At 43.6% G+C, this 24318-nt stretch overlaps 1 pseudogene; it reads right to left on the bottom strand.

Annotated features, from left to right (window-relative positions):
- Window positions 1-18949: 18949 nt before the first annotated feature.
- LOC124778879 lies at window positions 18950-19067 on the bottom strand (annotated as a pseudogene).
- Window positions 19068-24318: the final 5251 nt, after the last annotated feature.

Below are 24318 nucleotides of genomic sequence, written 5' to 3'. Positions count from 1 at the left end.
GATATTTGTGATCACCTTTAGCGTTGCACATAAATACACTTGCGTTGGTCACCAGCACAAATTTTTACTTACCATCTCATTATGTGCTTCAGGATAATTCCATCATCGGATCTGCCAAATCCCATGCAAGCAATCTTTAATCTTTCGTTTGCTAACCCATACCCCAACATCATCGAGTCGACGCAGTATCCCTAATGGAATGAGATTAGGATGTCTAAATAGTGGCAATCGGATTCGAATGATTCGATTTCACAGTCTAGTATTTTTCAAACTAAATCTGCCCATTGCGACCAAACCTGCAGAAGTCCTAGAACAAACGTCAGCGAGAGCAGGATTGTAATTTTATTCTTGAAAAGGCGGAGTACACATTCATCATTGACAATGAACGCAATGTATGGCGACGCAATGAATACAGAAGTGCAGCTACCTAAGTGACATTCCCAGCCCAAACATCAATGACACGGGAGCAGTCGAACAAGGAGCCATAAAGAGGGAGACGGGATTCAGACAATAGAAGAAGAAACAGAGTATATGTCTTACTACGCGAAACACGGACACTAAAATGCCGTCGTTAAATCTTAATGATTAAATGCACCAGAGACAATTTCTATAAAGGAAAAACAAGAGTGTAAATTTCTGGGGCCATAAAAAGTAATAGTAGAGGAGTTGACGATTCATTGGAAATTAAACAAAGAATCGTATGAAAACTCTTGAAATATTCCACAAGATTTCGGGATTGCAACCGGATCTCATCGACTTCTTTCCACGATATTTCGGCTGACAACCTTAGAGCCATCTTGGGGCGAGTGTTTGACACTGGAGATTGCTAGTGCAAGTCGCTCTATTTATACGTAAAAGTGCCGCATGCGCAAGTTTCCGTAGCATGCGCGCCACCTGTCGATTCCAAGGCCCTCTACAATATTACTGCATCTACGGGGCGCAATCGAATGCTTGAAAAAGTAAAACATGCACGCAGACGTGTCCAAAACAATAAAATGCAAAATTTCAATATTAAAATTAAAATTACTTGTCGCTCGACATGTCAGAAGCCATAAAAAGTTTTCTTTTGGTTGAAATTAAAGAAATCAACGGGCCCCAGGCCTTATTCAGTAACAAGTCGCCATCACGATTAATGAGATTTTCCGCTAAACGTATTTCCACGGATTCCTTCACAACTGAATCCCAGAAGGATCTCGATGGGGCCAAGATTTTCGTGGCCGAATAATCCATAGTATGTCCTGTGGAAATACAATGTTCGGCTATGGCCGACTTACTGGGCTGTAAAATGTGAGTGTGGCGCTCATGTTCAAGGCAGCGGTCGTGTACTGTGCGTGTGGTTTGACCAATGTAGGCTTTCCCACACTCGCAAGGTATTTTATAAATTCCAGCCTTCCGTAATCCCAGATCATCCTTGGCTGAGCCCAGAAGAGCGCGAGTCTTTGTAGGTGGCCGGAAGATTGCTTTCACACGATGTTTCTTTAGAATTCTGCCTACTTTCGATGAAATGTTCCCGACTTGTGGGAGAAATGCTCTGGACTTAATCACCTCCTTATCCTCTTGATCTTGTGGCTGGTCACGTTTTTTCCTCCTTAAATCAGTACTGACCTGACGTGCAGAATATCCATTATGTTGAAATACCGATTTCAAGTGCTCTAATTCGTCTGCAAGGCTGTCTTTATCAGACACCACATGTGCCCTTGCACCAACGTTCGAAGGACACCCATAGTTTGTAACGGGTGATGACAGCTTGACGCCTGCAGGTACAGATCCGTATGCGTGGCTTCTCGATAGACAGAATGCCCCAATGACCCATCCACCCTGAGTTTAACCCTGACGCCCAGAAATGGTAGGCAACCATCCTTTTCAATTTCCATCGTAAACGGAATGTTTGTGTGGATGGAATTCAGATGTTGTAAAAACCGTGAAAGCTCTTCTTCACCGTGAGGCCACACTACAAAGGTATCGTCCACGTACCGCCAGAAGACTGTTGGTTTCAACATCGCCGAATCGAGAGCCCTCTCCTCAAAGTCTTCCATATAAAAGTTTGTTGCCAAAGGGGACGGAGGACTGCCCATGGCAACACCGTCAAGTTGCTCACAATATTCATTATTAAATAGAAAGTAAGTAGAGGACAGGGCACGGTGAAACAGCGCCGTTATATCGGCCGTAAACTTATTGCCGATAAGTGACAATGAATCCAAAAGAGGGACCCTCGTGAAGAGTGAAACGACATCGAAACTTACTAACAGGTCCGAATGCTTCAGCTGTAGTGTACTCAGTCTATTGATAAAGTCTGCAGAGTTGCGATTATGGTGCGTACATTTGCCAACAAAAGGTCTCAGTAGCGAAGCCAAATGACTAGATAAATCATATGTTGGAGCACCGACATTGCTCACTTATCGGCAATAACTTTACTGCCGATATAACGGCGCTGTTTCACCATGCCCTGTCCTCTACTTACTTTCTATTTAATAATGAATATTTTGAGCAACTTGACGGTGTTGCCATGGGCAGTCCTCTGTCCCATCTGGCAACAAACTTTTATGTGGATGACTTTGAGGAGAGGGTTCTCGATTCGGCGATGTTGAAACCAACAGTCTTCTGGCGGTACGTGGACGATACCTTTGCAGTGTGGCCTCACGGTGAAGAAGAGCTTTCACGGTTTTTACAACATCTGAATTCCATCCACACAAACATTCAGTTTACGATGGAAATTGAAAAGGATGGTTGCCTACCATTTCTGGACGTCAGGTTTAAACTCAGGGTGGATGGGTCATTGGGGCATTCTGTCTATCGAAAACCCACGCATACGGATCTGTGCCTGCAGGCGTCAAGCTGTCATCACCCGTTACAAACTATGGGTGTCCTTCGAACGTTGGTGCAAGGGCACATGTGGTGTCTGATAAAGACAGCCTTGCAGACGAATTAGAGCACTTGAAATCGGTATTTCAACATAATGGATATTCTGCACGTCAGGTCAGTACTGATTTAAGGAGGAAAAAACGTGACCAGCCACAAGATCAAGAGGATAAGGAGGTGATTAAGTCCAGAGCATTTCTCCCACATGTCGGGAACATTTCATCGAAAGTAGGCAGAATTTTAAAGAAACATCGTGTGAAAGCAATCTTCCGGCCACCTACAAAGACTCGCGCTCTTCTGGGCTCAGCCAAGGATGATCTGGGATTACGGAAGGCTGGAATTTATAAAATACCTTGCGAGTGTGGGAAAGCCTACATTGGTCAAACCACACGCACAGTACACGACCGCTGCCTTGAACATAAGCGCCACACTCGCCTTTTACAGCCCAGTAAGTCGGCCATAGCCGAACATTGTATTTCCACAGGACATACTATGGATTATTCGGCCACGAAAATCTTGGCCCCATCGAGATCCTTCTGGGATTCAGTTGTGAAGGAATCCGTGGAAATACGTTTAGCGGAAAATCTCATTAATCGTGATGGCGACTTGTTACTGAATAAGGCCTGGGGCCCGTTGATTTCTTTAATTTCAACCAAAAGAAAACTTTTTATGGCTTCTGACATGTCGAGCGACAAGTAATTTTAATTTTAATGTTGATATTTTGCATTTTATTGTTTTGGACACGTCTACGTGCATGTTTTACTTTTTCACGCGTTCGTTTGCGCTCCGTAGATGCAGTAATATTGTAGAGGGCCTTGGAATCGACAGGTGGCGCGCATGCTACGGAAACTTGCGCATGCGGCACTTTTACATATAAATAGAGCGACTTGCACTAGCAATCTCCAGTGTCAAACACTCGCCTGAAGATGGCTGTAAGGTTGTCAGCCAAAATATCGTGGAAAGAAGTCGATGAGATCCGGCTGCAATCCCGAAATCTTGTGGAATATCGTATGAAAAGTTAGAAAAGACCTCTAGGACAATAAAGACGAGAGGGAAGACTTTATGTGCCCACATTAAAAGAATGGAATCGGTAAGTGTTACGGACAACACAATGGCTTACCAAGAGAACAACTCGTCACAAATTTTGTGATTAAAAGAAGTACATTTGATTTAGGAAAGTGTGGACCAGTAAAAAAAGACATACAATGAAGTGACGAAAGTGATGAGATGCCTCTTAATATCGCGTCGGACCATCTTTTATTCGGAGTACTTCAGTAGTTCGGCGTTGCATTGACTCAAGAATTCATTCGAAGTACTCTGTAGAAATACTGAGCCATACTGCACCTATAGCAGTCCATAAACGCGAAGGTGTTGCTGCTGAAGGATTCTGTGCATGCATGATCTGACCTCTCGATTATGTTACAGAAATGTTCGATGGGATTCGTGCTGGGCGATGTGGGTGGCCATACACTCAAATGGCTCTTATTGTTCTTGAAACCAGTAACAAACTATTGTGTCCCAATGACATTATGCACTATAATTCATAAAAATTCCTTCGTTGTTAGGGAACTGAAGTCCATGCATCAATGGCTGGAAATGGTCTCCAGGTAGCCAAACATAATCACTTCCAATCAATGATCTATTCAGTTCAATCAGAGGGCCCAGTCAACTACATGCAAACACAGCCCATACCGTTATGGAGCCACCACCAACTTTTACAGTACCTTGTTGACAATTTGGGTCCATGGCTATGTGGGGTCTGCGCCACATTCGAAACCCACCATCAGCTCTTACCAAGTTCATCTGACCAGTCGTCTAGGGTCCTACCGATAAGGCCACCAGTGAACGAGAAGCACTACAGACGATATCGTGCTGTTAGCAAAGGAACTCGCGTCGGTCGTCTGCTGCCAATTCCATTAACGCCAAAATTCGTCCTCACTGTCCTAACAGCTACGATCGTCGTTCGTCCCACATTGATATCTGTGGTTATTTATGTGGCTGTCAGCACTGACAAGTCTACGCCACTGCCACTACTCTCGGTAGTTACGTGAAGGTCTTCGGCCGCTGCGTTCTCCATAATACCTGAAACTTGGCATCCTCGGCACAGTCTTGACGGTGTTGATATCGGATTACTGAATTCCCTAAAAATTTCCGGGACGGAATGTTCCGTGCGTCTAGCTCCAGTTACCATTCTGAATTCAAAGTCTGTGCGGTCATCAACACGTTGGAACCCGTTTAACATGAATCACCCAAGTAAAAACGACAGCTCCGCCTAAGCACTGCCCACTTATACGTTGTATGCGCGATACTACCAGGATCTACTGTATACAGGGTGGTCCATTGATAGTGACCGGGCCAAATAACTCACGAAATAAGCATCAAACGAAAAAACTACAAAGAACGAAACTCGTCTAGCTTGAAGGGGGAAACCAGATGGCGCTACTACACGAGTACGTAATAAAAATGGGGGTTCCTATTAAAAAAAAAAAAACGCAGTTGATATCCGTCTGACCTATGGCAGAGCCATCTAGCGGGCCAACCATAGCGCCATGTGGTTTCCCCCTTCAAGCTAGACAAGTTTCGTTTTTGGTAGTTGTTTCGGTTGACGATTATTTCGTGAGATATTTGGGCCGGTCACGATCAATCGACCACGCTGTATATTGGCATACCGCAATCCACTGTCTTTTATCACCTCAGTTCCTACACCAGAGACAAGTTTCCGGAAAGGAAAAGCAAGGGTACGCCTCTTTGGAGCCATGAAAAGTAACACCAAACGAGTTTACAGTTCATTTGAAATGAAACAAGGAGTCGTTGGGAAAGGTCTCTACCACAATAAAGGAAAGGAGGCTGGTTTTCTGTGGACACGTGAAAAGAATGAGATTGTGTTACAAATAATGACTTACCAAAAGACCAGAACAACTCATGTCGCACGAATGAAGGAAATACATTTTGATCTTGGAAATTGTGGGGTCAATAAAGAAGGGAGGAGGACAGAGAGAAGTTGAGCCCAAAAAATAGTGGTAATATTTCGCTAATCTGACGAGAAACAAAGTACAATATGAAGAGTAATGTCGGAGAAAGATTGTTGGTTTAAATGGCTCTGAGAACTATGGGACTTAACTTCTGAGGTCATCAGTCCCCTAGAACTTATAACTACTTAAACCTAACTAACTTAAGGACATCACACACATCCATGCCCGAGGCAGGATTCGGACCTGCGACCGTAGCGGTCGCGCGGTTCTAGATTGTTGACCCTAGAACCGCTCGGGCACCCCGGCCGGCAATAAGAGTATGCAACAATGAGTTATAAGATGACGGAATAAATGTGAAGGGCTATAGCCCTTTGGTATCCGAAACTATTACGCAGTCGTAATACGATAAATAATGAATGGACCTGTGCGCATTATGTTCTAACCCTGAAATGGGAATCATGCAAGAAATGAAATAGTTTCATTCCAGACAGAGCGCAAGGTTGCGCAATATTACGGCTCGAGTGAGTCAGTCGTTTTGCGGAGTGGATGAGCCCACGTGCCGGTGAGAGCGTAACGCCGGAAAGTTGCGCCGACAAATGGCAGCAAGCGTTGCTCGTCCGCCGCTCCACGCTGCGGGCGCACCAGCCGTAACGAGCCGGCTCCAGCGCTGCAGTGACCCACATAAATATCGCGGCAAGTGCCGGGCAATTGTTCGCCGCAGTAAACAAGGGCGCTGGGACCGCGACGGCGACTGCGGAGCTGGGTAGAACGAGGGCGCGGCGGCAGCGGCCGGGTGGCGTGTCGGCGTGCGCCCGCCCTTAGTCACCGGGTTATTTTCACAGCGGCGGAAAACAACGCCACCGCCACTGCCGTCGGCTATCAGGCCCGGATCCGGCCCGCCGCCAGCCGTGGAATGCCGCGATGGCCGCTCTGCTACACGTGCCCCGCCGGCCAGCTACTGTGCGCTCGCCTCTTGTTTCGCCGCGCGGGCAACTGTTGCGCGACCGCCGTCTTTACCGTTAATTGTCGTACAAGGTATCTAACGGACTTTTCTTCTCCGAATGAGAAAATATTTTGTTGACGCCTGCTTACGTAGGGAGCAACGGACATCATAATAAAATAAGGGAAATAGGACCTCTCACGGAAAGATATAGGTGTTCGTTTTTTCAGTGTGCTGTACGAGATTGAAATAATAGATAATTATTGTGAAGATGGTTCGATGAACCCTCTGCCAGGCACTTGAATGTGATCTGCAGAGTATCCATGAAGATGTACATGTAGATCAAGAGCATGAATGTTCATATATACGGTGTCTCAGAAATCTTCCGACAAACTTCAAAGGATGGTAGGGGTATTACAGGAAACTGAAAAAACAATAATATGGGAATCAGGGTCAACATGAATTGCAGGAAGCCAAAAGCGAAACGGCACGAGAAATAATGAGAGTGAGTCGAAAAGGAAATGTTGAGAAGGACAGATTCAGTAAACAGGAAATTAAAATTAACATTTCAGCTGTCGTCCGAAGAGGAAAGTAGGAAGAGGTGGAAATTACGTCAAGGGCCTCTACGAAAAGGAGGAACTGTCTGACAAGTTGACAGAACTTGGAATGGTTGTTAATGTAAAGTGTATATGGGGGCAAATATGAGAGTCACCAAATTAGCTATGAAAGACTTGCAGTCGAAAAGGTTAATTTGTGGAAGTGACAACTAAACAGTTATTCAAATTAGTGTGTAGAATCTATGAGACAGGAGCATATCCCACTGGCCTCTCGGAAGAATACCATCCAATAACACCGAATAAATCAGGGACAGATAAATGCAAGAGCGTCCACAAAATCAGCTTAACAGCCCACGCATCCAAGTTACTGACAAGTCCAGAAGAATTACGTGAAAAATGAGATCTGTTAAATGTCGATCTGTTTAAGAAAAATCAAAATTAATTCATAGGATTTTTCGACAATGTGAAATTATCCAAGATGTTTGAAATTTTCAAACAATAAGTGTAACATTTAGGGAGAGATGGGAAAATCAGGATATGTACAAGAACTACGGTAGTGCAAGGAACAGATACAAGGACTCTCATTGAAAAGAGAATCAGGAAGGCTACCCTCAAACCCTCTCACAGTTATTCAAATTCTGGGTGAAATGATACCAATGATAAGGTCACTTTATGACACTGCCGTCATCAGTGAAGTAAGGAACAATTACAGGACCTGCTGACTGTAATGAGCTGTGTAATGAGCACGGAACAAGGACTGAGAGTAAATCAAAGATGGACACCAAGCAATCGACCAAGTGAAGATATTCTGTTTAATGTGGAAGCAAAGTAACGAACTGAAGACGAAGCAGAGAATATTTATGAAGCAGACTAACCCAAAAGGAAAAGGAATTCCTAGCTAAACGCAGTCTACCGTTATCAAATATAAGTGCTGATTTGAGGAAAAAGTTTCTGAGAACATTGTAGAGAACTGAATCATTGACTGGTAGATAATCATAAAAGTAGAGAACTGGAGCGTTGGATATGTGGTGTTACAGGAAAATGAAGTGAGTATTTGTAGGAAGGTAGAGAGAAATTGAAATATATCCAACAAATAATAGAGGACGTTGGGTGTAACTCCTACTGCGAAATGAAGTCTCACACTGGAGAAGATGGCATCACACCAGTCAGAGGACTGATGGAAAATAAGCACACACACACACACACACACACACACACAGAACTGATGCCCATTTCTCCTGTGAAAAATCTTCAAAGTCCTTACATGGGGAAAAAGTGTCTCGGACCTTTTTGCCCTTTCTCCGTTGATGCTTCCTGATTCGACCTCATCAGGCCAGATGATTACAGAATGTTGAATAACAGAACTTAGAAAAAGAAATATCTATAAAGTGAAGTGAGTTGGACCTTCTAGTCCGCCCATCCACATTTCCTACATCGATTAACAGGAAATGCTTGACAACAGGATATAGAAGGTGAGAGGCACCCATATGCCTTGCTCATACTGTGGCATCAAGCAGTCAGGCCTGCAAGATGAGTGGTCTGCCAAGCGAGTGGACTCGTTCTTATTTTTCGAGTAAAATGAGCTCTAGTACTCACAATTAAGTTACAAGTTATTCTCCTGTTTGAATATTACCCAACGGAAACGGAAACGCACATCTGACTATTCGAAACTTACACAACTCTGACTGTTCACTACGCACTGGCAATACCACATTTTCTTTCTTTTTTAAGGGCTTTGATCAACGCGTGGCCATCGCACTGAATATGAATGGCGCACACATTATAAATCCTGGGTATCTTGACAACATACTATTCGAAGGAAAAGGTCACCAATCTTTTTCTTTTCACTATCTTATTTATTCCGATAAATTCTATAAACTAAACACACAAATTCTATAACCTACAACAATAACATATGAGAAATTCCGCCCAGTGGGCATGGCATTACATTGGTGATTCTCTATCTTATGGTCTCGTAGTTATTTAACGCTACAATGCACTTTCTGGATAGGATGGTGGATCTCTTGCTATATCTCACACTTCGACTCTTACAACCAACATCACGAAACATTCTTCCAGACCGAGCGGTACAAAAAGGAACATGCATAGCCCACTGCCTCTGTACCTATCTTGCTACTCTCCCATGCAAACCACACATACTTAAATTACATGAAATACACTACACTGGCAACATACAATGCAACACCAAGAATAGTCACAACGTTATAATCACGTCACTTTCAGCTTTCCCACTTCAATTAATATTCATCCCAGTTTCTCACGATAATGCCCCACTTCGTAACTTTCCTTTCCTACTACGAACTCTGGAGGATATATGCACGTCTTCTTTTACAATGTAAGCCAAGTGGCGTAGCTGTACAGACGGACGGCTCACCTTTCTTCTCTCTCAGAGTATTATAGTTTGAATCAAGCGTCACACGGAAACATAACACGCAAAGTAATATTAAGAACATTTTCATCACACACGCGAGTCCTCAACTGATACCATGGACGAGTACTTCTCTTTATCCATTGTCTCATACACAGATTGAGGCGCACACAGTACTCACCACGTGGAAGTACTCGTCTCTAATCTCAAGTCCTGCACACCCCATTTCTTAAATATTTCCAACTTATAGTACACACGCTAGCAATTCAGCTTAACTTAAGCACTCGGAAGTATTTCAACTTATTGCTACACGTGGTTTCATTGTGACCGTTGTTCATTTCCGAAGATTACTACGATCCCCTTAATATTACCTGCCTGACATTTAATTCTCCCCACAAAAGTTCCTGAAATAGAGAAATTATTATTCCAAACTACTCTTAAGTATTTCACATGCATACCACGTCTCCACTCTTTTGTCTTTACGGAGCACACCTAAGACAGGTCTTACCCACACTGGGTCCAGCGGCAGAGTGCTGAAAACATGGCCATTCTTCAGGTCATCTCGCACCTCTGTCGAGGTGGGGGAAGACCATGCTACCGTATCAGTCAGCCACATTTCAGGCGCTCAAAGCTCCGGTAAATTTCATCTCTTTGGTTCCACCAAAGGTGACCAAAGGACCGTCTCAAAGATGATCATATATTGCACATTCACTATCTGTGGTTAGCAGACGACCATACATTCATTCATTTCGCAGATCTCACCAAATTGGATGTAGGGATTTATTTTGTGGGAGTGCACATGTGATCAATTAAATAAATAAATTGTCATTCTTTCCTACACTGGTACCCGGCTTCGCTGTATTAATTGAAATTGAGTTATTATTAGAAAAAAATATGTTGTTCTGACAAGAATAACGAAGAATGTTGTACCTATTTTCAATGTCGGGCGGTACTGTACCCTTTCAAAGGACATTGTTCAACATTCTACCCGATTGAGATTTTCACTCTGCAGCGGAGTGTGCGCTGATATGAAACTTCCTGGCAGATTAAAACTGTGTGCCCGACCGAGACTCGAACTCGGGACCTTTGCCTTTCGCGGGCAAGTGCTCTACCATCTGAGCTACCGAAGCACGACTCACGTCCGGTACTCACAGCTTTACTTCTGCCAGTATCTCGTCTCCTACCTTCCAAACTTTACAGAAGCTCTTCCCGAGTTCGAGTCTCGGTCGGGCACACAGTTTTAATCTGCCAGGAAGTTTCATATCAGCGCACACTCCGCTGCAGAGTGAAAATCTCATTCTGGAAACATCCCCCAGGCTGTGGCTAAGCCATGTCTCCGCTATATCCTTTCTTTCAGGAGTGCTAGTTCTGCAAGGATCGCAGAAGAGCTTCTGTAAAGTTTGGAAGGTAGGAGACGAGATACTGGCAGAAGTAAAGCTGTGAGTACCGGACGTGAGTCGTGCTTCGGTAGCTCAGATGGTAGAGCACTTGCCCGCGAAAGGCAAAGGTCCCGAGTTCGAGTCTCGGTCGGGCACACAGTTTTAATCTGCCAGGAAGTTTCATTCTACCCGATTGTTCCCATTGTGCTAATCCTATCCCCTCGATTCCTACGTGAGCGAAACTTAGAGAGCTGTAGAATGTTCCTAGAGACATAATTTAAAGTCGGTTCTTGAAACTTTTAGTACACTTTCTGAGGACAATTTACATCTATGTCCAACAGTCTGCAAGTTTAGTTTCCTCAGTTTCACTGCAACATTCTCCCACGGGTCAAGCAAACCTGAAGCCATTCGTGCTACCGTTCTCTCGATACTTCAATATCCCCTGTAAGTCCCTTCCATTTCATATCCCTACAAAATGTTACATCCAGGTATTTGTACGTTTTGGTCATTTCCAACTGAGACTCATTGCTATTACAGGCATAATATACGACGTTTTCTCGTTTTTTTGAGTGTACAGTTTTATATTTCTGAACGTTTAACGCAAATTGCCAATCTTTGCACTACTTTGAACTCTTACCAAAATCAGACTGAATATTTATGCAGCTTTTCCCAGACTGTACATCATTATGGGTAACTGTATCGTCACTTAAAGGTCTGAGGTTACTATTAATATTTTCCCCAAGGTCATTAATGTACAACATCAACAGCAAAGGTCCCAACACACTGCCCTGGTGCACACTCGAAGTTACTTCTACATCTGACGATGATTCTCTATCCAAGGTAACATGTTGTGTCCTCACTACCTAACAACCATCAATCCACCCAATAATTTTCGCTTGATACCCCGTATAATCGAACTTATAACAATAAGGGAAGCCGTGGTACCGAGTCAAATGCTTTTCAGATACCAATAAATACTGCATCTCTCTGACTGCCTTGATCCAAAGATTCCAGTATATCACGCGAGAAAAGAACGAGTTGGGTTCACACAGTCGATGTTTTCGGATCCATGGTAGTTGACATGGTGGAGGCTATTCTGTTGAAGATACGTCATTATGCCGGAGATCAGAATATGTTTCAAGATTCTACAACAAATCGATGTCAAAGATACTACACGGTAATTTTGTGGATCACTTCTGCTATCCTTCTTATAGACAGTTGTTACCTGTGCTTTCTTGCAACTGTAGGACACATTACGATCCGCTGCAGTTAGAAGGGGGTCTAACTCAGCCGCAAATTCAATGCAGAATCTGACAGGGGTTCCATCGGCCTCTGGAGCTTTGTTCGATTTTCATGATTTCTGCTTTTTCTCAACGTCACTGACACGAATACTGATTTCATTCACCGCTTCAGTGGTACGAAGATTAAATCGGGCCATTACTCCTGGGATTTTCTTTGTAAAGGAACGTTTGAACAGAGAGTAAAGCTTTACAGTTTTTGCTTTGCTACTTCAATTTCAGTTCCTGTCCCATTCGCTAGGGACCAGACACTAACTTTGGAGTCACTAACAGCCTTTACATGCGAACAGACTGTCTTTGGAGTTTGTGAAATATCATTTGACATATTCTGCTACGGTAGTTATCGAAGGCTTCACGCATTACCCTCCTGACCGCTAAACGCGTTTCATTCAGAATATCTCTCCCTACAGTCCTATGCTTTGTTTTACACCTATTATGCAGTAGCTTTCGTTTCTTTAGAAGTTTCTTTACAGTGACTTTATACCATGGAAGTTTCCTCCAATTATGAACCGCTCTATTGGGGACATATCTATGCAGTACAAAGTCAACTATTGTTTTACACTCGAGCCATAGTTACAATACTTCCTCCTGACCTGTGCTGAAAGTTTCATGTTCCTCATTGAGATATGACATTAATGATTGTTTTATGTAGTTTATCGAACAATATATATTTCTGCTTATTTTAGTAGCACTTTGCCACAACCACGTCATGATCACTGATACCAGATTCGACGTGGACATCCTCGAAGTGGTCTGTCTGTTGCCATTACATCCAGTACATTTCATCATGCCTTCGGTTCCGAATTATCTGTTGTAAGTAGTTTCCACTGGATGTCTTATCATGCCCACCACTAACAAAACTGTAATTTTCCAAATTGATTGTTGGATGATTAAAGTCTCAAACTATGATTACAGTATGACTGAGAACTTACGTGTAGGCGAACATGTGATCTGCAAAGATTTTGGTTACATTAGGACATGAGTCTGGTGGCCGATAGAAAGAGCCATTACAATTTTATGACCACCTCTGATACTGAATCTTGCACAGATAGTCTCACTTGAAGCTACAATTTCTCTCTCGGTGGATGTGACTTTCTTGTCTATTTTGAGTTCTTTATATAGCGACAAATACACCGTCTCTATTTCCCATTAGCCTCTACTTTAGATATATACATAAATTTTAGTCCAAAAATCTCACTGCTATCAGTTTCAGACTACAGAATATGGGCTGAGAGTAAATCAAAGTGAGAAGTACAGAAATGAGAACAGTGAGAAACTTAACATCAGGATTGATGGTCACGAAGCAGATGAAGTTCAGGAATTCTACTACGTAGATAGCCAGATAAACAATGGTGGACGGAGCAAGGAGGTCATCAAAAGCAGACTAGCACTGGCAAAAAGGGCATTCCTAGCCAAGATAAGTCTACTAGTATCAAATATTGGCCTTAATTTGAGGAAAAAATTCTAATAACACACTTTTGGAGCACAGAATTGTGTGGGTGTGAAACATGGACTGTGGGAAAATCGGAACAGAGGAGAGTCGAAGTATTTGAGATGCGGAGCTACAGACGAATGTTGAAAATCAGGTGGACTGAGGAGTTTCAGCACGGAATCGGAGAGGAAAGGAATATCTGGAAAACACTGACTAGAAGAAGGGACAGGATAAAAGTGCATCTGGACAGGATGATGGGATATCTGTTACGATATCAGGCAATCACTTACATGGTACGGAGCTGGAGAGGCCAAAAACTGTAAAGGAAGACAGAGATGGGAACACATCCCGCAAATAATTGAGGATGCATATTGCAAGTGCTACTCTGAAATGAAGACGTTGGCACAAATGGTTATTCGTGGCGGGCAGCATCAAACCACTAAGAAGTCTAATCACTCAAAAACAAAAGCAAAATTAGTTACCTCGCAGAATCGCGTGTACTACCGGTGGTCCGAGTCTTCGCAACACGATATTTCGGCGTCGTAACTCGGCGTCTTCGTCAGGTGTTTCCTGAGACTGGTTTACAAGCAGACCTCGTCTCATATTTATGGCTGGGTGGTGTGTGGTGCTCCCTATGCCGTCCGCGCCCGTTGTGACCATTTCTGGCGGTGGTATCAATCTCTAGGCGCTCTCTCTTCGGCCCGCGCCCGTTGCGGCTCTCTTCTGAGGTAGCGGGCATTCCAAGGCGTTCCGTACTGGGTCCGCACCCGATGGGCGCCATCCTAGTATTGTCATGGCTCTGTTGAAGTTCCTTATGCTGTCCGCGACCGAGACGAGTTTCTCTCGCGGCCGAGGCATCCTCGTGGGCTTCTGAATCCGGTATGCGCCTGTGAGGTGCGCTTCCTGCGGCGTCCGGTTGCTGTTGCAGCTGCATATTAGGATGCACATCCTTCAAGGAGCTTGCTGCCGCCTGGTATCGCGTATGCCGTTCTTTTCCGTTACTAACGCCCTTGGATGTATGTAGTTCATTCCTGGAGGAGGGAACTTTCTTCCGTTGTTTCTGTAGTAGTTCCAAAGCAGGATTCCACGCAGTACTAAGCTGATATGCTGCTTCGCGGTTGATCAACTTCTCCGCCATCTTGATTTCAATCGATTCATTAATGACACCAGCCCAGAATCGGGGAGTCTGAGCCAGGATCCTGGTTTTGTCATAATCCTTGGTGTGTTCAAGTTCCAGGCAATGGTCTGCTATTGCAGATTTAGTTACCTGTCGTAGCCTGGTATGTCTCTGGTGTTCTTTACATCATTTCAACTCTTATGGTAGTTTGGCCGATGTAAGACATCCCACATTCACAGGGTATATGGTAGACACCAGGTTTCCTTAACCCCAAATCATCCTTGACAGTTCCAAGGAGCGTCCTTATCTTGTTAGGTGGGCAGAACGCACTCTTGATATAGTTTTTCTTCAAGATTCTGCTGATCTTGGCAGATATTGGCCCAGCATATGATAGAAAAGTTACTTTCCTGATCTCTTCTTCCTGCTCCTCTCCTGTAGCCTCAGGTCTTCTGGAGGGATGGAGCGCTTTGCGGATGTCCCTGGTGGAGTATCCGTTATCTGTGAACACTCTTTGTAGATGTTCTAATTCCTCTGTCAGGCTGTCTGGGTCAGAGAGTGTCTTGGCTCGGTGTACGAGTGTTCTCAGCACGCCATGCTTCTGTGCTGGGTGATGGCAGCTGTCTGCCTGTAGATGAAAGTCAGTGTGTGTTGGTTTCCTGTACACACTGTGGCCTAAGGTGCCCTCTGCCTTCCTCTTTACCAGGACATCGAGGAATGGCAGCTGACCATCTCTCTCTAGTTCCATGGTGAACTTGATGTTGGGGTGTCTTGTGTTCAGATGGTCCAGGAACTCATCCAGTCTTCTCTTGCCATGTGGCCGGATGACGAACTTGTCATCAACGTATCTGAAGAAACACGTCGGCAGGTAGGCAGTAGTTGTAAGTGCCTCATCCTCGAATTTCTCTTAGAAATTATAAAAAAAAATAGATTTTAGCCGTCTTTCTGTATACGAGCTTCACTGTTTTTTTAGGAGCGCTTCGGACTCTGGTACTCTGCTGCGAATGCTTTGGCAGTTTTTTTTATTTTTACTTTTTTGAGAGAGAAAGAGAGGTAGAAGAGCCAGTGGTTATTCTTTCTCGCCAGCGACTATAGAAGTTAATTAATTATAAATATTCTTCAGTTCTGTTATGGCTACAAAAAAGTATGCGTTTTTGTAACGTCAGATCGCATATCGAAACATCTGTGAAACTGTAGAAGACTGATGGAGAAAGTGCTGGGGCAGAATACGACGGAGTCTCAGAAATGCAAAGCGTGTGTGACGGCGCCGTATCACATTAGGGCCAGCGTCTACCTGCGGCAGAAGACAAAGGGCGCTCGTGCTATGCATATGCAACGCTCATCTGCGGCCGCATGCAGAGCGAGCAGCGGGGGCGACCGAGGAGGGACGCTGGAGAGAGCAAAAGGAAGAAAAAAAGGGTGGAAGAGCCGCTAGAGATAACAGCCCCTGTAGTTATCTCCTGAGTTATGTAAGGCGAGTCAAACGCTGAAAACGCCAAGAAGATCTTCAGAACTACTTCCACTCGGTGTGCGTTAGTTTTTTACTATCTGAATTACAACTCTTATTCTACGAACGCTTGGGTATGGAGATAGGTGAGTACAATACACGATGGGCGTTTGCAAAGTCCGAGAGATGGTACCACCGGCAGATACCGAGGTCATGTTTAGTTAATAGCACATTTGGAAAGAACGTGCACCTAGTTTCAAACATATGGGCCTATTCATTTGTGTTTGGCACTCGTGTGAATCAAGGAAGTCGAGTGATTGTCAAAAAATGGACGAAGAAGAATTTCGTGTGGTGATTAAACATTACTTTATGAAAGGCAGAACGCCTCAGGAGAGTAAAGAGAAGCTTGATAAACATTACAGTGACTCTGCACCTTCGATTAGAACAGTTTATAAGTGGTTTCAAAATTTTCGGAGTGGGCATATGGGCACAAGTGATGCTGAACGTTCTGGACGTCCTGTGGAGGTTACGACTGCAGAAATCATTGACAAAATCCATGATATGGTGTGGATGACAGAAGAGTTATGGTGAGTGAGATTGCTAGGTTGTGGGCATCTTGAATGAACGGGTACATAGTTTTTTCCATAAACATTTGGACATGAGAAAGCTATCCGCAAGATGGGTTCCGCGATTGCTCACGCTTGACCAAAAACGGAATCGTATGAAGTGTTGCAAGGATGGTTTGCAGCTGTTCAGGAAAGAATCCTCAGGACTATAAGCGTCGTTTCGTCACTGTGGATGAAACATGGATACACTACTATACTCTTGAGACCAAACAACAATCTAAACAATGGGTTACCAAGGGAGAAACTGCACCAAAAAAGGCGAAGGCCATTGCCTCGGCCGGAGAGGTTATGGCGACTGTCTTTTGGGATTCGCAAGGGATAATCCTCATCGACTATATGGAAAAGGGTAAAAGTATTACAGGTGCATATTATTCATCGTTATTGGACCGTTTGAAAACCGAGCTGCAAGAGAAACGCCGGCGATGGGACCGCAAAAAAGTCCTTTTTCCATCATGACAATGCAACAGCACACACCTCAGCAGTTGAGGTCTCAAAATTAATGGGAATAGGATTCCAACTCGTTTCACGTTCCCCCTATTGTCCAGACTACTATTTATTCCCCAACTTGAAGAAATGGCTGGCGGGACAAAGATATTATTCAAACGAGGAGGTGATTGCAGCATCTAATAGCTATTTTGCAGACGTGGACAATTCCTATTATTCGGAAGGGGTCAACAAATTAGAACAGCGTTGGACGAAGTGTATAATTCTAAAAGGAGACTATGTCGAAAAATAAAAAAGGTTTACCCTAAACACGTAAGTAATTTTTATTTTTGCACGGACTTTTCAAACGCCCCTCGTAAATGGTACAAGGATATCTTGTTAGAAACATAGCTCTGTTTATAAATATTCAGGCTCCCACAGCCGATATCAAGGTAATTAAAATGCTCCTATCCATAATGCCTCATCATCTTATTAATTACTTAAGACGCTAAAACACTAAAATAGCGGACGAAATGCAAAATGTTTGGTCTTCGAGGTTCTATTTTATAAGAAGACATAGCACTATTTCCATAAGTATTGTAATGAGGCATCCCTCTTTGTGATATGAAAAGAAGTATTTTAAACATAACACTATGTCATTACGTCGTTTTTATGGAGATGATGAACAGGACTACTAAGTTTTCGACAGGGAAAAAATAAAAATGAAAAAATATCGGGCGACTGTCAATAGCAACGATATACTTGGAGAAATGCATGATGCACATATGCCGCCTTACACTACATCTTCACAGTGGAAAAACACCTTTGTAGGAACTTCACAATGCATACATGTTATTTAACCAAGAAGGTGTATGCCACTGCTGACTTGAAAGAGTAAGAAAATTTATACTTAACATTGTAATATAGGTTTAGCCAAGCAGAAAACAACGTTTAGAACATGAAAACAGCAAGAGAAGTTAGCGCACAGGACCACGACACTGGCACAACTGTGTAGATGGTCCAGGATCAAAATCGGTAGTGAATAAACGTATTGGAAGACAGCTAAGTGTGTACCATGGATTTCTCCACGTCTTCTAGAGAGTTCGCCTAGAGGTCCTGCCTGACGCCCTGTGACTTACTTTTGTGTCGTTGATTGATATGGAAAATGTTATATTATGTGTCAAAACTACCGAAAAATACACACCCTCAACAAAAAAAAAAAAAAAAAAAAATGCATCACCTTCAAGCAGTGTGTTCCATGGCACCAGGCTATAACATGTGCGTACTGAGGGGCTAAAACTAAACTCCTCCCCAACAGGCCACTGAGGCCCAACGGTACCGACCGGCCGCCTTGTCATTCTTAGCCCACAGGCGTCACTGGATGCGTATATGGAGGGGCATGTGGTGAGCATGTCGCTTTCACGGCCGTATGTCAGTTTCCGAGACCGGGGCCGCTACTTCTCAATCAAGTAGCTCCTCAGTTGGCCTCACGAATGGCTGAGTGCACCCCGCTTGCCAACAGCGCTCGGCAGACTGGATGGTCACCCATCCAAGTGCTAGCCCAGCCCGACAGTGCTTAACTTCGGTGATCTAACGGGAACCGGTGTTACCATTGCGGCAAGGCCGTTGCCACTGAGGGGCTATAGCGTTAGCAATCCATTTGTCACAGTCATCAGCTATCAGATAGCGCTCAGGAGGCCTGTCTGTGAGCATTTTTTTTTGACTGTGTTGAATTTAGAGGGGAACAGCGTTTGCGACATCCATTCTAGGGTACGTCCATGTCCAGGCAATATGTTAATTTTTTTAACAGCTTCAGCCATTTGAAGGGAGTTGCATCGCGCCTGCAGCAATCTCGATGCAAGTATCCACGGACACAATGTATCTGTGTTGTGTCACAGCTTTCAGGAGTTCTCTTCTGTAGAAGAGGTTTTGAACGTCAGTGTACTATAGATCGATGCATTTTACGAGCTGGGTTGGTCGACGGAACACCACCCAGGGAAGGAATCCGAGGACATGTTTCAAGCTGCTATGTCACGACAGAATATCGAGAAACCTCTGCTTGCAGCAGTACTAAGAACACGTCTGCTTCTGGCCAGCCTGCTACTGCCAACACCACACCACGGCTACTCTTGTGTCGTGAAAGTGTTGAGTGGAGAGTGGAATGACAGTATGTTGTCCTCAGTGATGAGAGTAGGTTCTGCCTATACGCGAGTGATGGACGTACACTTGAAATGCCTAGAGCTGGTGAGTGCAGAGAGCATTCGTCCACGACACACAGATCCCACCAGGCTTAATGGTGTGGGCTGTGGGTATCAGTTACAAGTGTTTCCGCGAGGTAAAGTAACCAGCGCCCGCTACGCTCAACAGGTTGTTATCCCCGTCCTATTGCCGTTCCTCGACAGGATTGTGACGTGATCCTCGCCAATGGAGCACGTGACGTGATGAAGCTCCAGTTTACTCGTTCTCCAGAGCGTGCAAGAACTATTGCCGAACTGCAACCGAAGGTGCCAGATGCTTGGGACAGTCTATCGCAGGATACCATTCTGCACCTTTATTATTGTTTTCATGTGAGAATACATCTGTGCGTTGCAGCCAGCCCGCATCTCGTGGTCGTGCGGTAGCGCTCTCGCTTCCCACGCCCGGGTTCCCGGGTTCGATTCCCGGCGGGGTCAGGGATTTTCTCTGCCTCGTGATGGCTGGGTGTTGTGTGCTGTCCTTAGGTTAATTAGGTTTAAGTAGTTCTAAGTTCTAGGGGACTGATGACCACAGCAGTTAAGTCCCATAGTGCTCAGAGCCATTTGAACCATTTGCGTTGCAGCCAGAGGCTGGATCGTTGTGTAATGGTGCGACTATTCGGCATCCTTTACTCTAAAACATGAATATCCCCTGAATCCACTGTCGTATACTCCTACATCGATAAACTATGGCTCACTTCACTTGCCCATAAAATGACCTTATCTTTGAGTCTGTTGCCCTTTTCTTCCGGCAGTTGGTAGGATAAAAGACATGGCATAAATAATATATGAAAAGTGGATTACTGTGGGCGAGGGACGAGTAGTTACTTATCTCCTCACTGTGTGTACGTGTGGGGAGGGGAGGAGGGTGGAAGGAAAAATGTGTGGCACAGACTGGTAGAGGACATCGTCAAGTGGAATTTTTATGTCTTTCTGTTTGCGTCCACAGTCCTACAGTATTTCTGACGCGGTAACATATTGCGCCTGAACTCTTTACCGAATTTATGATTATTTGTTTAATAACTACGATTTCAGCGTGATAGCTACTGTCAAGTACTCTAAAGGTTGCCAATGCGCATAATTTGCTGTTGAGGGGGGAGGGGACATCATACAGCTTTACTTGTCACATGACATACCTGATGCATGCCCAGTGGTAAACAGAGGGGTGGGGGGGGGGTGATATTGAAATGTTTGAAAATGAAGAGAATACGTGAGGTATCACGTCCAACTCATGCACAGGCAAAAAGTAATGCACAGGCACCGGATGTGAAGTTAACTGCTGTTCACTACTAAGCGAATCGGTCCTCTGCTATCCCTTAAATCACATCGAGGTATATACTCTGAGAGGTACTGGATTAGTTCTGGAGGGCTACTGTCGTGTGAACCTTTGCGTGTGCTGATCGCAGTTGTTCTTGTGTAGTCGGTGCTGAGTTCATCGAGAGTAAACAAACATCATAGGGTCAAATAAATGCAGTATTGGGCTGGGATACGGTGATTAGGGGAACCAAGCCACGGTTGTGAATTCTCTAAAGTGTTGACAGTTAGATCTTAAAGACATATGTTTGCCTTGTTTACCTGCTTTGGGTTGCCTTAACAAATAGGACTTAATAATGTTCCAATAACCTTCAGCATTGTACTTGATCATGGCATAAAAGCCGAAATGTGGATAGTAAAAAAGAGAAATATAATAATATACAGACAAGTGGTGGCTTACTCTTTTAAAAAAATGGCTGCGCACTTTGGCAAACGTTGCAGTAAGCCATTTACGGAAGCTTTCAGCATTTTAACTGAGTTTTTTTGAATATAAGTGTTCTATAATGTTTTGCTTGCTGGTGTGTACGGAAAGAATGATGAGATAGGTGCTTCACTTTGGTCACTGTCGCATTAATCCTGAGATTATGACCATGCAATCTATACTTAGAGTGGGTAAAACGGAGAAGGAAGAGAAAGAAGCACAATAATAAGACTTTTCTCGTCAATAATAATATATACATAAGAACAAAACTGTGTTCAACAAGAAACAAGCAACCTCAAATGGCTCTGAGCACTATGGGATTTAACTTCTGAGGTCATCAGTCCCCTAGAACTTAGAACTACTTAAGCCTAACTAACCTAAGGACATCACATACATCCATGCCCGAAGCAGGATTCGAACCTGCGACCGTAGCGGTCACGCGGTTCCAGACTGAAGCGCCTAGAACCGCACGGCCACACCGGCCAGCAAACAAGCAACCGTCCATGACAAGCAATCATAAAATAAATAACTTTAATGGAGGTAGTAATCGGTGGCTTCCTATACATTTCACGTAAGCATTCTGCTACGAAACGCTTTCTACTCTACGGACGAATTTCCCAAGTAGAGTTTGTTTATGAATCGGTGTCCAAACATATAGGTGTTCCGGACACCTATACATTAGAAGAAGTTCATATGAACATGGGTCTGAGAATCCTTCGTTGTGAAGTTGCGAAAATAATTCCCTTGAGTGACTCCTGATTTTACAACGCTTGAATTCTTACTTACTTTCTTCTTTACATACGGTCTGGGCTTATGATTTATTTCTGCAAATTGTTTTTTGTTCTGTTTTGCTTATGTTACAGTAAGTTGTTTCGATTTGACTCATAATCTTTCGTTGTTTTGTGCTATTTTTGGGATTAAAACAATGTATTCAAAGAGTGAAATGACGGACATGCACTACATGTTAAGGCGTAGTTATAGAAATAGGAATGCGGTAGCAACATGTCAATTCTACACTGGGAGCTAGCCTGGGTGGCAGTAGGAACGTTAACACTACTCTACCAACGCTTGCGAAGGACAGACGCATTTGACAGGAAACTTCCAGATTTTGTGAAACCGCCAGAGGTACGAAGTTGTGCGCTTGAAGATCGGATTCTTCTTACAGCTGACGAAACCCTATCAGTACTGAACTGCGAGAAGGGAAACCTACAGTCATGCCACTCTCTGGAATCCTCCGCTTGAAAATTATTTCCACCTATATCACCTTCAGCGGGTGCAAGGGTTAAATGCGGACAACGTTAGCCAAGAACTTCGCGTCAATCCATGTTACAGCAGTGTGCTATTTTCCATATATGTCTTAGCACATATACTTATCATTCGTATTGCTGCATTTACACGTGATGGTGGTTTCTGTAATCATAACAGTCATATCTGAGAATATGAAAACCTCAATGAAATACGACCTGACAAACATCAACAGCGTCTCCCCATCAATGTGCGGGATGGAATCATTCACGATCTACTTTTTGGTCGCTCTTTCTTCCCACAACATCTCAATGGACAAACTTCGTTAACGCTTCTCAGAACTAGGTACTTCGTTTACGTGAAATGTGCTTCTGGATGTCATTAACGGAAGTCGTTTATCCACGACGGTGCTCTATTTCACTCTTCCCCAATAGTTCGCTGTTATTTGAACAACAAATTCCGAATTATTTAAATAGTCAACGATGACCCATTTCCAATCACCAGGCTTCAGACCTTTGGAATTTTACCTCTGTGAACATTTAAGATTCATGGTGCATTCAACTCCTGTACATTATGATTTCGTTTTGAGGTTGTGTAGCCAAAATGGATTTGACCAAATACAACGTACTCTGAAAGTTTTCGACAGAGTACGCCAAAGCATGGGAACGCAAGCTCAGAGTACGCATCGAACCACGAGGAGGAAACTTAGTACAATTTTTGTAAATGTAAGTGCTTCAATATATTACATGTAACATTATCAATACATCCATCTAACACCTTAATACGGATTTTCGGACCCGTAGTCAAATTGACTGCGGAAATGTTTCGTTATCACGAACACGTCCTTAGTATTACGGGCAACACTATACAAACACCCTTTATAACAAGTATATATTGTAAGAGAAGGAGGTGATAGTCACATTAAAAACTCGTTTTGTGGTGAAAGAGGTTCACTCATTTTGCTGAATTGTCTAACTTCACTAATTATTACGTTACATAAATATCAGACGCAGAATTATTATACATCTTTTTGCGTACGAGAGACGGTGTGCTATTCTGTGCTTGTAAAATTAATTCACTGTTTTAAAATTACTTCATTATTTGCTTAATCATACAAAACAGCCTCCTAGAAACGTATTCATCTTGTAGACTAGTACACAGACAGTATCATTCCATCGCTAACCAAATTATTGCAACAAGGGTATCTTCCCAAGTACATGGATGGAAATAGCGCGTATCTGTTGTCATCAGACGCTGCTGTACCGAAAAATTTTGCGGCTTTAATTGTGCGTTTATTTATGTGATTTTTTGCACCACTCAGCCGCATTTTCTAAAAAAAATGCAAAAGAGCAAGCTGTATAGAAGGAACCAATTAGTGATCACTTTGTGAAAACAAAGAAAGATGGTCTGGGGATTGTAAGCTGGCTCCGGATAGAAGATATTTCGAGTAGGCGGATTCGTGTGATGCTAATTGGCAACAAGCAAGCCAGACTCTTGGCAACAACATCCGAATCGTATAAAGAAGCAGCGCAACAGTGTAGTCTTTTAGTGTCTACTAATGTATTCGGATGTTTACTCTACAAGTTACGAACAAATTTAATGAAAGAATGTTAGATTTTCAGAGCCTGGTACCCTCAGAGGCTATAATATTTGCAGAGTGCCATGCAG

Source organism: Schistocerca piceifrons, chromosome 2 (assembly GCF_021461385.2).
Source record: "Schistocerca piceifrons isolate TAMUIC-IGC-003096 chromosome 2, iqSchPice1.1, whole genome shotgun sequence".
NCBI lineage: Eukaryota > Metazoa > Arthropoda > Insecta > Orthoptera > Acrididae > Schistocerca > Schistocerca piceifrons.
This window is presented reverse-complemented; position numbering and strand designations above follow the sequence as displayed.